A 15,039-nucleotide genomic window follows, 5' to 3' on the forward strand; every position below is an offset into this window, starting at 1 on the left:
CTGAATTTCCATCACCTCCACTAGTTTTGTTCATAGTGATGCTCCTAAGGTCCACTTAACTTTGTATTCCTGGATATCTGGCTCTAGGTGAGTGATCACACCATCATGGTTATCTGGGTCATGATGATCTTTTTTGTATAGTTTTTCTGTGTATTCTTGCCACCTCTTCTTAATATTTTCCACTTCTTAGGTTCATTTATGTCCTTTATTGTACCCATCTTTGCATGAAATGTTCCCTTGGTCTCTAATTTCCTTGAAGAGATATCTAGTCTTCCCATTCTATTGTTTTCCTCTATTTCTTTGCATTGATCATTACTTCTTTCACTGTATTGTGAGTCATGTTGAACTTTGTACATTTCAGGCACTGTATGAAATATTGTTTCCTTCTGTGTGAATGTAAATAATGTACTAGAACAATGCCTGGTTTATTTTTTGTACTCAATATATGTTTGTGATCTTTGTCTTATATAAAAGTAATATTGTATTAGAGTACTGACTGGCAGAAATAGGGCACATAAAGCATATTTACTACTATTCTTCTAATAGCTGATAGTTATTTTAATGGTCTAGAGGTAGTACTAGAAGTGCCAGGAATGCTCATCTTTCTCCTTTTAGTAAGATTGTGTGAGAGTACATCTTGCTTAAATCAATGTCTTATTTCCTTCCCCTATCTGTGAGTAATGATGTGCTTGAACATTTGTTCCTTACATTTACTAGATGATCAAAGTATGATTATATCTTCCACCTATGTGTAATGCCAAATTAGTTAGTGCCTGTCACATAATGATAGTGTTAGTCACTCAGTCATGTCTGACTCTTTGCGACCCCATGTTCTGTACAGCTTGCCAGGCTCCATCCATGGGATTCCCCAGGCAAGAATACTGCAGTGGGTTGCCATTCCCTTCTCCAGGGGCATGTGACATACTAGATGCTTAGCAATCTTTGTTTCATTCTTTTTTTTTTTTCTATATTCAAGATTTTTTATTAATGTATAATTTACATATAACATTATATTAGCTTCAGGTGTACAACATAATGATTCAGTATTTGTATATACTGCTATATGATCACCACAGTAAGTCTGGTTAACATCCATTAGTACACATAGTTACTATTTTCAAATATATAATATAGTATTATTAATGGTGGTCTCTATATTGTACAAGATGATGTTTTTAAATTCTAAAACCGCTCATGTAATCTGATTATTTTTTCAGTGGTTCCTCAATTCTTTCATAAGTGAGTGATGTTTGCTAGAATAATTCTTGGCATACAGTAGGCATTTAATGTATGCGAGTCTCTTCTACACAAGTTTTGTTTTACTGAAACACTGCCTGGTATACATTAGGTGCTTCCTGCATCTTTATTTTCTCCCCTTCTTATTCAATTCATGTTAGAAGATGATCTTGTAAACACTAAGCGCTTAATGCATTGTTTTTCCTTCCCCCTTTTACATGAGTAATGGTGGGTAATCATAATGCCTGGCATTAACAAGTTACTAAATGTAGTCTCCTTTCTTTCCTTTATGTGAGGATAATATTCCTTGGAAGAGTGCCTGTCATATATTTGGCGTTAATACCTAGTTGACCCTTTCTACAATATATGACTTATGCTAAGATAGTGCCAGCTTATATACTGTGGGCTCTTTGTGTGTCCATTTCTTTTCTCTGTGTATGAGTAATGGCATACTAGATAGAATAGTGCCTGTTATACTAGGTAATTCAGCCATGCATGTTTTCTTCCCCTATATGATAATAAGATTATACTGAAAAGTGCTTGCCATATATTATATTGGATGATTGATTCATGCTTGTTTCCTTTCCTCTATATGTGAGTAACATTGTAGTGGAGTATGTCTCAATATGCTAGATACTCAATGTAATCTTCCTTCCTTCCTCTTAATTAAGAGTACCATTAAACTAGGGTAGTGTCTTACTCTACTAAGCTCTGAATGCAAGCTCATTCCCTTCCCTTATGTGTGAGCAACATTATAAAATAGTGCAGGGGCATGCCCTGGGCTGTGAATACACGTTTCTTTTCTTCACTACATACGAAAAATGAAAGTGAAGTTGCTCAGTCGTGTCTGACTCTGTGACCCCATGGACTGTAGCCTACCAGGCTCCTGTATCAATGGGATTTTCCAGGCAAGAATACTGGAGTGGGTTGCCATTTCCTTCTTCAGGGGATCTTCCTGACTCAGGGATCAAACCCCTTCTGCTGCATTGTGGGCAGACCCTTTACCCTATGTATAATTGTGTAATAGAACAGTACCTAACACATTGGGCTTCCCAGGTGGTGCTAGCAGTAAAGAACCTACCTACCAATGCAGGAGATTTAAGAGACTTGGGTTCAATCCCTGGGTTGGGAAGATCTCCTGGAAGAGGGCATGGCGACCCACTCCAGTATTCTTGCTTGGAGAATCCCATGGACAGAGAAGACTGGACAGGTATAGTCCATAGTGTCACTAAGAGTTGGACATGACTGAAGAGGCTTAGCATGCATGCATGCACCTGACATATAGGAGGCAATTAATGTGACTTCCATCTTTCTTCCTTTGTGTGAATAATGTTATACTATAATGATGCCTAGCATGTACTAGATGCTTGACACAGTCTTATTCCCCTCCCCACCTTTTCCTTGTATGTATGTGGTTTTCACTAGATTGGTTTTTGCTGTGTGTAAAATTCATGCTCCTTCCCTTACCCTGTGTGCTAGTAAATATGTACTAGAATAGTTCCTGGTACAAACTAGGTGTCACATTCATTGTCATTTTCTCTCTGTGACTGAGTAACTGTGTATTAGAACTGAGCCTTGGGTATCATAGCTGTTGGATCTTGCTTCCTCCCACTCTATGTGAGTACTGTAGTAATAGAATATTTGGAGCATATAAAATTTAATGTATGCATGTTTGTTTCCCCTATGGGTGAGTAATGTTGAAACAGAAATTGTACCTGGCATACACCAGAAAATCAGTGCCTGCCTGTCTCCTCCATTCCATGTGTCAGTAATTTTGTACTAGAATAATGCCAGGCATGTATTAGCTGTTCTACTCTACTATAGGGAATTTTGTACTAGAAGAGCCCCTGGAATTTATTAGGCATTTAATGCATGCTCACTCATTTCTATGCACGTGTGAACAATTATTATACTAGAAATTATCCTGGCATGTATTGGAACTTCCTTTCCCTTGAGAGAATAATGTTATATTGGAAGAGTACCTGGCACATACCAGGTATTCAAGCATGAGAGCTTCTTCCATTGTGGTAACAAGAAGGTGCGATACTGTGTTTCCTGGTTTATGTTGAAACATTTTGTTTGGTATACGTGATATGTAGCTAGTGATGCGTATGTGAGACCCTGTGTTTGGTGGTATGGATTGTGTGTCATACTGTGATTAGTGATGTATGTGAAGTGTGTGTTAGTGGTGTGTGGTGTATGCAATGGTGGTTTAGCGAAATGTGTGAGATACTGCGTCTAGTTTATCTTGTGTGATATTGTGTTTAATATTGTGTATGTAGCATACTGTGTTAATAATGTGTGTATGAGACACTCTGTGTAGTGGTGTGTGATGTATGGGAATGTGTTTCATGATAAGTTTGGGTCACTATTTTTAAAGTTGTGAGTCGTGTTAATGACAGTGATGTGCTCTGTATTTAGTGATGCATGTAAAGTAATTTGGTAGTGTGTGTGTGTGTAGTTAATGGTATTTGGTTTGTATGACAATGTTTAATGATAAGTTTGAGTCACTGTGTTTAGTGAAGTATGTAACAGACACTGCATTTACTTTCCTGCAGTGTGTATGTGACACTGGGTTTAGTGACATATATGTGAAGAAATGTGTTATCAAATGTGTGTGAGATATATTTTTATTGTTATGTGGCTGGAATAATACTATTATGATTAATTATGAGACTACATGGTTTGGTGTGATCACATACAGTGTGCAAGGCATTGCTTTAGTAAAGTGTGAAATACTAATAAAATATTTTAATTGGTAATTTTTAAGTGATGTATGTGTGTGTGTGTGTGTGTGTGTGTGTGAATCTCTGAGTTTAATGATGTGTGATGTGTGTAGATTCTGTGAAGACCTTGTGTACAGACACTGGGTTTAGTGTTGTGCTGTATTAGTGGTACTGTTTCTAATGATGTGTGTTTGAGATATTGTGTTTATTAAGGTTTGTGTGAGACACTTTGTTTAATTATGTATGTGTGTCACACTGCTTGTAGTTTGATGAGTGTGCGTGTATTGTATATATTTAATAATTTGTGTGTGAGACACCATGATCAGGGTGTGTTGTTTGTGATAAGGTGTTTAGTGATGCTTGTGTAAGGCCCAATGTTAGACACTGGGTTAGTGGTACGTTGTGCATGTGTCTTAGTGATTTTAGTGAAACAAGTGTGAGACATTGTGCCTGCTTATGTGTATGTCTGAGGCACAGTGTTAGTGGCAGTTTTTGTTGGTGATAATGTGTTTAATGATATGTGCGAGAGGCACAGTGTTTGTTTAGATGTGTTAAAAACATGCACTTGACACTATTAAACTCAGAATATCAATATATGTTACTAAACAAACTTAAACATGTACTATTCAGTGCTAAACACAGTATTTCACACGCATATGACAATATGTGGTTACACATCTACTAGCCCTAATAAATACAATGGGTCACATATATAATGAGGCTCTAATAGGGAAGGACAAATCTGACTCCATATTAGATCTATTTCTTTTACTTTAAACTTTGTATTCTATTGCTTTTGTTTTGAGTTAAGAGTGTTGCCTTTAGCTTGAAACATATGAATAGTGCATTCTCAAGGCTCTGAACTATAAGGGTATAATGATTTTCCATTTATAGACAGAAAAAAAAAGTTGTAAAACAGAGAATAACATTTGTCTTGCTGGAGATTTATAGGAACATTCTAACCTGACCTACCTGGACCGTTGTAAGAATGATGGATTCTGTCACCAAGAAATTTGCAACAACCGAATTGTGCCCCTCCATCACCTCGCTTTTATTTTTTTAAATTTAAATTTATTTATTTTAATTGGAGGCTAATTACTTTACAATATTGAATTGGTTTTGCCATACATCAACATGAATCCACCACGGGTGTACACTCCGCTCTTAAAAACGCTTTGCTGAATCCCTTTGGGGAGTTTGGGGTTTTAGGAGGGTATGAGCCAAGAGACCTCCTTGAATGGCCCTGCAATAAACGTTTCTCTGCTCCAAAATCCAATGCTTTGGTATTGTTTGGCCTCAATGTGTGTCAGGCACATGAACTTGTCTTCAATTACAAAATGAGGTGGTATGTGTACCAAGTATTGTTAAACATCCTGGTTCATACATATATCATTATGTATAGTAACAAATATACACAAACACACACAAGCCACTGTGAAACACAGGTTTTCAACATAATTCACATATATCACCAACCAAAATACTACAGCGTAACAAAGTGCCAAACACAATTCACTAAAAAAGTAAATATAGCCCTGCTGCTAAGTAGCTACATACTCATACATGTATGACCTTGTGTAGTAACACACACATGAACTATTAAACAGAATTTAAATATGTATCACTAAGAGAGGTGTAAGTGCCATGCACTGCTAAATTAAATGGTACACACATGCATCTCTGTACCAGTAACTCACATACTGCACTATGCTTAGTCGCTCAGTTATGTCTGACTCTTTGCAACCCCATGGACTGTAGTCCACCAGGCTCCTTTGTCCATGGGATTCTCCAGGCAAGAATACTGGAGTGAGTTGCCATGCCTCATCCAGAGGATCTTCCCAACCCAGGGATCAAACCCAGATCTTCTGCATTGTAGGCAGATTCTTTGCTAGCTGAGCCACCAGGGAAGCCCAAGAATACTGGAATGGTAGCCTAACCCTTCTCCAGGGGCTCTTCCTGACCCAGGAATCAAACCAGGGTCTCCTGTACTGCAGACAGATTCTTTACCAGCTAAGCTACCAGGGAAGCCCACCAGTAATTCATACACTAACACTATTAAACTGAGTTTCAACATACATCGCTGACAAAGTACTTCACACAGACCACTAAACACCCTGTTTCCCTCAAGTATCACTATACATGGTGACCTAGCCCTAGTAACACAGTATGTCACAATACAAGACTAAATGGTTAGTGCACATACCATGCACTGCTGAGCCCAGTGTTTTTCACATATATCATGAAACACAGTGCCACACACAACTGAACACAGTGTCATACGTCATTAAATACTGTACCATACACACCTTGTGCACCACTAAAGAAACTTTATATCACTAAACAAACATAAGCTCCTGACATGTAACTCTAAACACAGTAGCACACACATCAAGCACAACTAAATGTAGTTCCTCAAACATATATCACCAGGGTAGCCCATGCACCAGACTTCAATAAGTATGATATCTCACAAGTGTGTCATCAACATAGTAACACTCACAATAGGCAACACCAAACACTGTGTTTCACACATGTCAGTAAGCATAGTAGCACACATTCAGCACTGGACTCAGTGTCTCATGTATGTGTCTTACCCTTATATTAATGCAAAGAGTTCCAAAAATACCACAAAGCTTTAAATATAATTCATACAATATAAAACTTTTTTCTTCAAATACATACCATATGATTTTTCTAGTAGTCATGTATGGATGTGAGAGTTGGACTGTGAAGAAAGCTGAGCGCTGAAGAATTGATGCTTTTGAACTGTGGTATTGGAGAAAACTCTTGAGAGTCCCTTGGACTGCAAGGAGATCCAACCAGTCCATTCTGAAGGAGATCAGTCCTGGGTGTTCTTTGGAAGGAATGATACTAAAGCTGAAACTCCAGTACTTTGGCCACCTCATGCAAAGAGTTGACTCATTGGAAAAGACTCTGATGCTGGGAGGGATTGGGGGCGGGAGGAGAAGGGGATGACAGAGGATGAGATGGCTGGATGGCATCACCGACTCGATGGACATGAGTTTGAGTGAACTCCAGGAGTTGGTGATGGACAGGGAGGCCTGGCGTGCTGCAATTCATGGGGTCACAAAGAGTCGGATACGACTGAGCGACTAAACTGAACTGAACTGAAGTAGAAGAAGAAAAGTATTATTCACTCAGTTGTGTCCGATTCTGCAACTGCATGGACTTTAACCTGCCAGGCTCCTCTGTCCATGGGATTCTTCAGGCAAGAATACTGGAGTGGGTTTATGTGCCCTTCTCCAGGGAAACTTCCTGACCAAGGGATCGAACCTGGGTTTCCCGTATTGCAGACAGATTTACACTGTCTCATACACCACATACCTTTAAGCTCTATGTTTCACATCCACATATTACTAATAAGAACTCTTGCTACACACACCACTAAATGCATTATCACACATCCCATATAACACAAACCAAGTATTTCACACAGAAATAATTGAACATAATCTAATAGACATCACATTAAACACAATGTAACACACATATATCTCTAAGTACAACAAAAACATCTGCAGACTGCTGAAAGTATCTCACTCATAGATCAGTAAACAAATAAGCATACACATCAGGCTCCACCAAAAAATGTCTTCTGCAAATATTACTAAAGAAAATGATACACATACCTTTCACCTGGAAATAGCGTCTCACACATACATCACTAAACAGAGTAGTGCACACCCTGGTGGTGGTTTAATCTCTAAATCGTGTCCAACTCTTGAGAACCCATGGACTGTAGCCCATCAGGTTCCTCTGACCATGGGATTTCCCAGGCAAGAATATTGGAGTGGGTTGCTATTTGCTCTTTCAGGGGATCTTCCTGCTGCTGCTGCTGCTAAGTCACTTCAGTCATGTCCAATTCTGTTTGACCCCATAGATGGCAGCCCACCAGGCTCCCCCATCCCTGGGATTCTCCAGGCAAGAACACTGGAGTGGGTGGGGATCTTCCTGACCAGGGATCAAAGCCTGTCTCCTGCATTGCAGGTAGTCTTCTGAACTGCAGGAAAATTCTTTACTGCTGAGCCACTAGGGAAGCCCGTCCACATCTAGCTACGGCTAAGTGTAATCGCTAACACATATAATCCTAAACAGAGTAGCAAATACACTAGCAGCATGAAACACAGTGTCTTACACATATATCACTGAATGTAATAGCACACACAGAACACTGAATTCAAGCCTTTGCCCATGATTTACTATGTGAAGTGGCACAGCATGAAGCATCAGTAAACACAGTATCTCAAACAATATTACTAAGCACAGTAGGAAACACACCTGGAATCCCTAAATGTGAATGTCTCTCACATATATCACTAAACAAAGTAGCAAACATCCAGGCGCTGTTAACATAGTGCTTCACACAGTTCTCTCAACACAGTAACCAGGCTATTTCCATGGTGTTTTGCTCCTATATAACCAAGCTAATAACTCACACACCAGGCACCACTAAACACGGTCTCACATGTGTATCATTAAAACACTAGCACAGACAGTAAGTGCTATTAACACAGTAGCTCACAAATATATCATTAACTAATGTATTACACAAACAGGCACTCTAAATAATATTTTGCACACATATATCACTAAACACCATAGAGGTCACACCAACAAACACAATATTGCACACATATATCACTAAACACAGGAACATACATTTCTCTGAAGAGACTACCACTCACACCAGGTAGGACTGAATAGACTGTCTCACACATACTACATGTCGCTCTCACAGCAGCATCTGTACCACTGAGCCATGGTTTCAGATATACATAATTAAACAGATTAACATACCTCTATTTATATGGGGAAACAAGGTTAACAGTGACAGACTTTATTTTCTTGGGCTCCAAAATCAGGAACTGCAGACAGTGATAGAGTGTTATTTTGAAACAGTGTAAGATAACGCGTGGGAGAAAAATAAATTGCCATTCAAATTAGTAACTGGAGTGTTGGTACCAAAAACTTCACACACAGTAGCTAACTTTGATGATGAAAAAGGCAGATGGTTTATGGAGACTAACAGTAGGCTGTCCAGGATTGAATAAAATAATTCCACCTATAGCATCAGAACACTCTGAGATAGTTTGAACAGTGGGGGAAAAAAAAACACTAAAGGAGACTGATACTCAGTAGTTGGTCTTGCCAATGCTTTTTGTAAGTAACATTTACTGCATTATTATAGGGTTATTTGAATTTATCTGCTATCAATATTTGATTGGAGGAAACTTGAACTTGATGCAGGTCCCAAATGTAATAATACACTACATTGACAATATTTTGATAATATTAGAAACTGAAAAGTGATTTACAAGTGACAAATACAATGATGACATGTATGACTCATGGAGGCTGGTTAATAAATTCAGCAAAGATCTGAGGGTACCCCCAAACACTGAACTTTTTCATAATAAACAGGGCAGGAGCCAGCTGTGAAATTTCCCAAGCAACTCAAAATCAATTTCTTGCATTGCTTACCTGTGGAACTAATCAAGAAGCATAGCAACCAGCCAGGTTATTTGATTTTTGAAGAACACATATTTCACATCTGGGAATAGTGCTAGCCCCTATCAACAAACTCCCCACAAAGAAGGGCACATTTGAAAGTGGGCTTTAACAATGGCAAACTATGTGTGAGTTAAAGAAAGTGGTAACTCAGTCAAAGCCTTTGAGCCCTTATAATTCACACTCAGATATGATTTTTGGAGTAGCTGCAGCTCATATTTATGCAAATTGGAGAAGGCTGAAATGCATGCTGTTTTCTTTGCAGCAATAGGAAAATTGGGCAACAGTAAAGGCACAAAAAATGCTTTTTTTCACTTTAGTAATGTGTTATTAGAGTAATATTTAACACACAGTAGATGCTCCATGCATTGTTGGCTCTTCTAGGTGTGCAAATGTTGGGGCGAGAGTACTGCTTAGATTATACATGGTACAAATTTCTACCTGTTTCTTTCCACCTACATGTGATAATGTTGTTCTAAAATAGTGCCTGGTAATGACAGGTGATCAATGCCTTCTTGTTCCCTGAGCTATGTGTGAGTAATATAGTTTCAGAATAGTACCTGCCTTATGGGGCTTCCCAGGTGGTACTAGGGTAAAGAACCCACCTGCCAATGCAGGAAACATAATGAGGCGTGGGTTTGATCCTTGGGTTGAGAAAATCCCCTGAAAGAGGGCAGGACAACCCACTCCAGTATTCTTGCCTGGAGAATCCCATGGACACAGGAGCCTGGCTGGCTATGGTCCATAGGGTTGCAAAAAATAAGACATGACTGAAGTGACTTAGCATGCACACACATATCTGCCTTATAGTCAATTCACTATGTATACTTTTTTTTTTTCCCACCCCAGCTACTTATAAGAAAGACTATTATTGTAGGGTATATACTAGGCACTCAATGCATGCCTTTTTTCTTCCATTAATGTGTGTTTAATATACTAGACTAATGCTTGGCATATACTAGGTGCTTAGTGCAAAGTTTTACTTTTCACTTCTGCATGACTAAGTCTGTAGTAGAATAGCATCTGTGATATATTGTGCACTTAATGACTGCTTATTTTATTTTCCTCTGTGAGTAAGGTTGTACAGGAATAGTGTATGATATATAGTGTGTGCTCAAGGCATGCCCCCTTCCCCTATGTTACGAATAATGTCAGCTAGGGTACTACCTGGTGCATGGTAGTCAGTAAATGCATGCTCGTTTCTTTAGGAGTAATGCATTAAAGATTGTGCCTCAATCTATGCTCATTCCTGATAATTCCATCCTCCGCCTGTGAATAATGTCCTATTAGAATAACATTTGACATATACTAGGCAATGGCACCCCACTCCAGTACTCTTGCCTGGAAAATCCCATGGACGGAGGCGCCTGGTAGGCTGCAGTCCATGGTGTCGCTAAGAGTTGGACAAGACTCAGCAACTTCACTTTCACTTTTCACTTTCATGCATTGGAGAAGGAAATGGCAACCCACTCCAGTGTTCTTGTCTGGAGAATCCCAGGGACGGGGAGCCTGGTGGGCTGCCGTCTATGGGGTCGCACAGAGTCGAACATGATTGAAGTGACTTAGCAGCAGCAGCAGCAGGTGCTCAATTCATGTTTTCCTTTCCTTCTGTATGTGGGTAATGTTGTACTAGAATTGTTTCTGGCATAAACAAGGTGATCAGTGCATGTCTATTTAATATATTTCTTGTATGGCTGATATTGCACTGATTTGTTATGTTCTTTAGAAGTATTGAAATGACATAATTTATTACCAAAATACGTGTACAGATTTAAGGCATCTATAGATACCTTGCTTGCTGCATGCTCAGTTTTGTCTGACTTTTTGCGACCCCATGGACTGTAGCCCACCTATCCATGGGATTTTCCTAGTAAGAATACTGGAGCAGGTTGCCATTTTTTCCTTCAGGGGATCTTCCCAACCCAGGAATCAAACCCGCACCTTCTGCTTCTCCTGCATTGCAGGTGGATTCTTTACCACGAAGCCACAAGGGAAGCCCCACAGACACCTATCATCAAACAAATATTCAATAAAATGTGATAGAGGATGAGCTTTGTCAGAACTTTGAAGCCTGGGTAGGACTTACATTAGTGAAAACAAATGAAATGTCCTCTCAGTAGGGGAACTGTGATTCAATAAAGCAGTTGAATTGGAATATGGTCAGAGCTGCTGAAGTTGAGTGTGGAAACCTAGTTTTGAGCCCTGCTATGCTCTTGTGGAGAAGGACATGGCAACCCACTCCAGTACTCTTGCCTGGAAAATCCCATGGAGTGAGGGGCCTGGTAGGCTACAGTCCATGGGATCCTGAAGAGTGGACATGACTGAGCGACTTTACTTTCACTTTTCACTTTTATCCATTGGAGAAGGAAATGGCAACCCACCCCAGTATTCTCGCCTGGAGAATCCCAAGGACAGAGCAGCCTGGTGGGCTTCTGTCTATGGGGTCGCACAGAGTCGGACACAACTTACGTGACCTAGCAGCAGTAGCAGCAGCAGCAGCAGCAGCAGCTGTTCTTGTGTAAAAATGAAGATGTCATATCAGCTCCTTGGTTCCCAGTACTTTAATTTCTGTAATGCTTCAGGGTGTCTCCAGCTTATGGATATAAATGAAATTATATTAATGAACATAATTACTTTGGTTGTTGTTCTTCTGTGTTTTATGTAAAAGAATCCACTCAATCATTTCTGGAAATTCATAGAAACCCCCCTTTTTTCTAGGGATCAGTCTGTGTCTGCCAAGTGGTCCCTCATACCAGGTCATCTCTCTCTCCAGGCCCTGCTTTATCTGTCATCATCTGGTTCTTATAGGGAAACACTACTAAACCTACTGCTGCTGCTGCTGCTAAGTCGCTTCAGTCGTGTCCAACTCTGTGCGACCCCATAGACAGCAGCCCACCAGGCTCCCCTGTCCCTTGGATTCTCCAGACAAGAACACTGGAGTGGGTTGCCATTTCCTTCTCCAATGCACAAAAGTGGAAAGTGAAAGTGAAGTCACTCAGTCCTGTCTGACTCTTTGTGACCCCATGGACTGCAGCCTACCAGGCTCCTCTGTCCATGGGATTTTCCAGGCAAGAGTACTGGAATGGGGTGCCATCGCCTTCTCTGCTACTCAACCTAAGGATACCCTAAATGCAACCTTTCAAGACTCACATGAGAGTCAAACTGTATTCGTCACAGAAATGGTGACCTTGAATGTGAAGCTTTTTCTTCCCTTGGGCACTGCATCACACCCTGTTTTCTAACATGGACTGGATATGGAAGGCAATGAGGCATAATGAATAAAACTCAAAAATGATTAGACTACAGACATTTTGATTGGCAAAGAAAAAACATAACTGTGATGATAAGTTCCCTGATTGGAATGAACCTGATAATCATTCATTCAAAATGTCGTAAATATACACCAGGCTTCAGGGGTTCATAACAAATAAGCCAGAAACCAAGAGTTTAGTACCAAATGGCTGTCCCTGACCTCAGGGAAGCTTAAAACTGATCAGTGGAGGTGACAGGTATTTAAATAAATAATCACAATTCAATATACAATCTTTTTGATAATAATAGTATAGAGATGGGCTTTATTGAAAATATTTCATTTCAAGTATTAGGAAAGAGCTAAAGAATAATCAAGTAGAATGTATCAATATGTTAGCACACTCTTTCCTCTTAAATCACTATCATATCCCCATGCCTAAAATATGCACATATTCAGTATATATGTGTGGAATGAATGAATGAATGCTGCCTAGGTGATAAACAGAAAAAAAATTAAAAAATATGAAGGTATTAGAAGTAAATTTTGGTCAAGTTATATACAGTCTACTTATCAGTAAAAGGTGAATGATAATACCTCCGGTTATGGAGTGCTGTGGTGATAAAATCATATACTCAAAGCATTTAGTTCTTAAGGGGGGAATTCTAAATCACAAGAAGTAAAATAAGTTGAGCAGGAAGGGCTTCTTTATCATGCTGGGGATATCACTGGGTTTAAATCATACCTTCCTATCTCTCCCTAAGGAAAACCACATGGAATGCTGGTGGAAACCAACAGCATGGCTGAATACCTTTAGGTCTTTTGAAGTATTTAAAGTACTGAAGTATTCTGAAATATTTCAGCTTTTCCTCTATGAAGTAGTAGCTGATGTGATGCTCCTTCTGAAATTGCCTTAAGAAGTGAATTAAGACTAATTGGGGCTTCCCTAGAGGCTCAGATGGTAAAGAATCTGCCTGCAATGCTGGAGACCTGGGTTCAGTCCCTGGGTCAAGAAGATTCCCTGGAAAAGCGAATGGTTACCCATTCCAGTATTCTTGCCTGGAGAATTCCATGGACAGAGAAGCCTGGCCAGCTACAGTCCATAGGGTTGTAAAGAGTTGGACATGACTGAATGACTAACACTTCCACTTTCACTTCAGAATAGTTGAGTTGGGGATGATATCCTGAGTTTGAAAAAGGCTTACCAAATATCTCTGTATAAAATTCTAAGAGGATCATTTTTGCCCTCGTAAAAGTTTTATAGATTCTTGGCTAAGGTACTGAGCTGTGGAATTAATAGATCAGTGGGCTGTGTCCCGGCTGTGATTCTGGGTTAAAAAAAGAGAGAGAGAGAAATGCCAACAGTAGTTTTATTCTGGGCATCAACTCACAAAAAGGTATTTGTTGTATGAAGATAAAATGAACAAAAAGAAGGGGAAAAAAAGAAAATGGACCCTTGTAGGTCAGAAAATTCATTCCCACTCCAATGTCAAGAAACCATTAGACTGAAACAACATGGATGTTTCCCTCCTAAGAAAAACCTGATCTTATAGAAAAGAGGAATATGCTTTTGCTTTTGGGATTGAAGACAAGGTAGAATTTGCTGCTTATGCTGATACAAAAAAGCATTTGGATCTGAAAAGTTGAATAAAACATCAGTCAAAACCTGAGCTTATTTTTGCTGTGTAAATTTCCATTTTAGTCTGTGTATGCAGTAAGTGGCAGTGAAATAAAACACAAGAATGATCTGGGATTACTAAAGCATATGTGGATATATACCTTATATATACTGCAAATTAATTTGATCATGTACCTTTAAGTAATTTGCATTTAGTTTTGGTTGTTTTAGAGTTGTTTTTCAATGAAAATTAAATTATACTGTATATGTTGTTTTGCATTTTGCATTTTTTTCACTCAACAGTATGGCCTGAACAATTTTCCCATCTATATATACATAGAGATCAACCCTTTCCTGATAGCTCTGTGATATTGTATGGCATGACCTGACCACAATTTAACACTCCTTCTGTTGTTCAAGATTAGACTATCTCCAAATTTTCCATATTATAAACAATGTTAGCATGAATATATTTATGCCATTACCACTGATACTCCTACCTGAGCATCTCCATAGATTTCTAGAAGTAGGATTGCTCAAAGGATATGTGCATTCAGTTTGATTTTGATTTAATTTGTTTTTATTTTGGAGCAGTCCCACACTGACAGAGTAGCTACTAGTACAATACAGTACAAAGAACTGAATATGTTAGTATGTGGGTTTCCTACAAATAAGTATAT

Source organism: Bubalus kerabau, chromosome 11 (genome assembly GCF_029407905.1).
Source record: "Bubalus kerabau isolate K-KA32 ecotype Philippines breed swamp buffalo chromosome 11, PCC_UOA_SB_1v2, whole genome shotgun sequence".
Taxonomy (NCBI): Eukaryota; Metazoa; Chordata; class Mammalia; order Artiodactyla; family Bovidae; genus Bubalus; species Bubalus kerabau.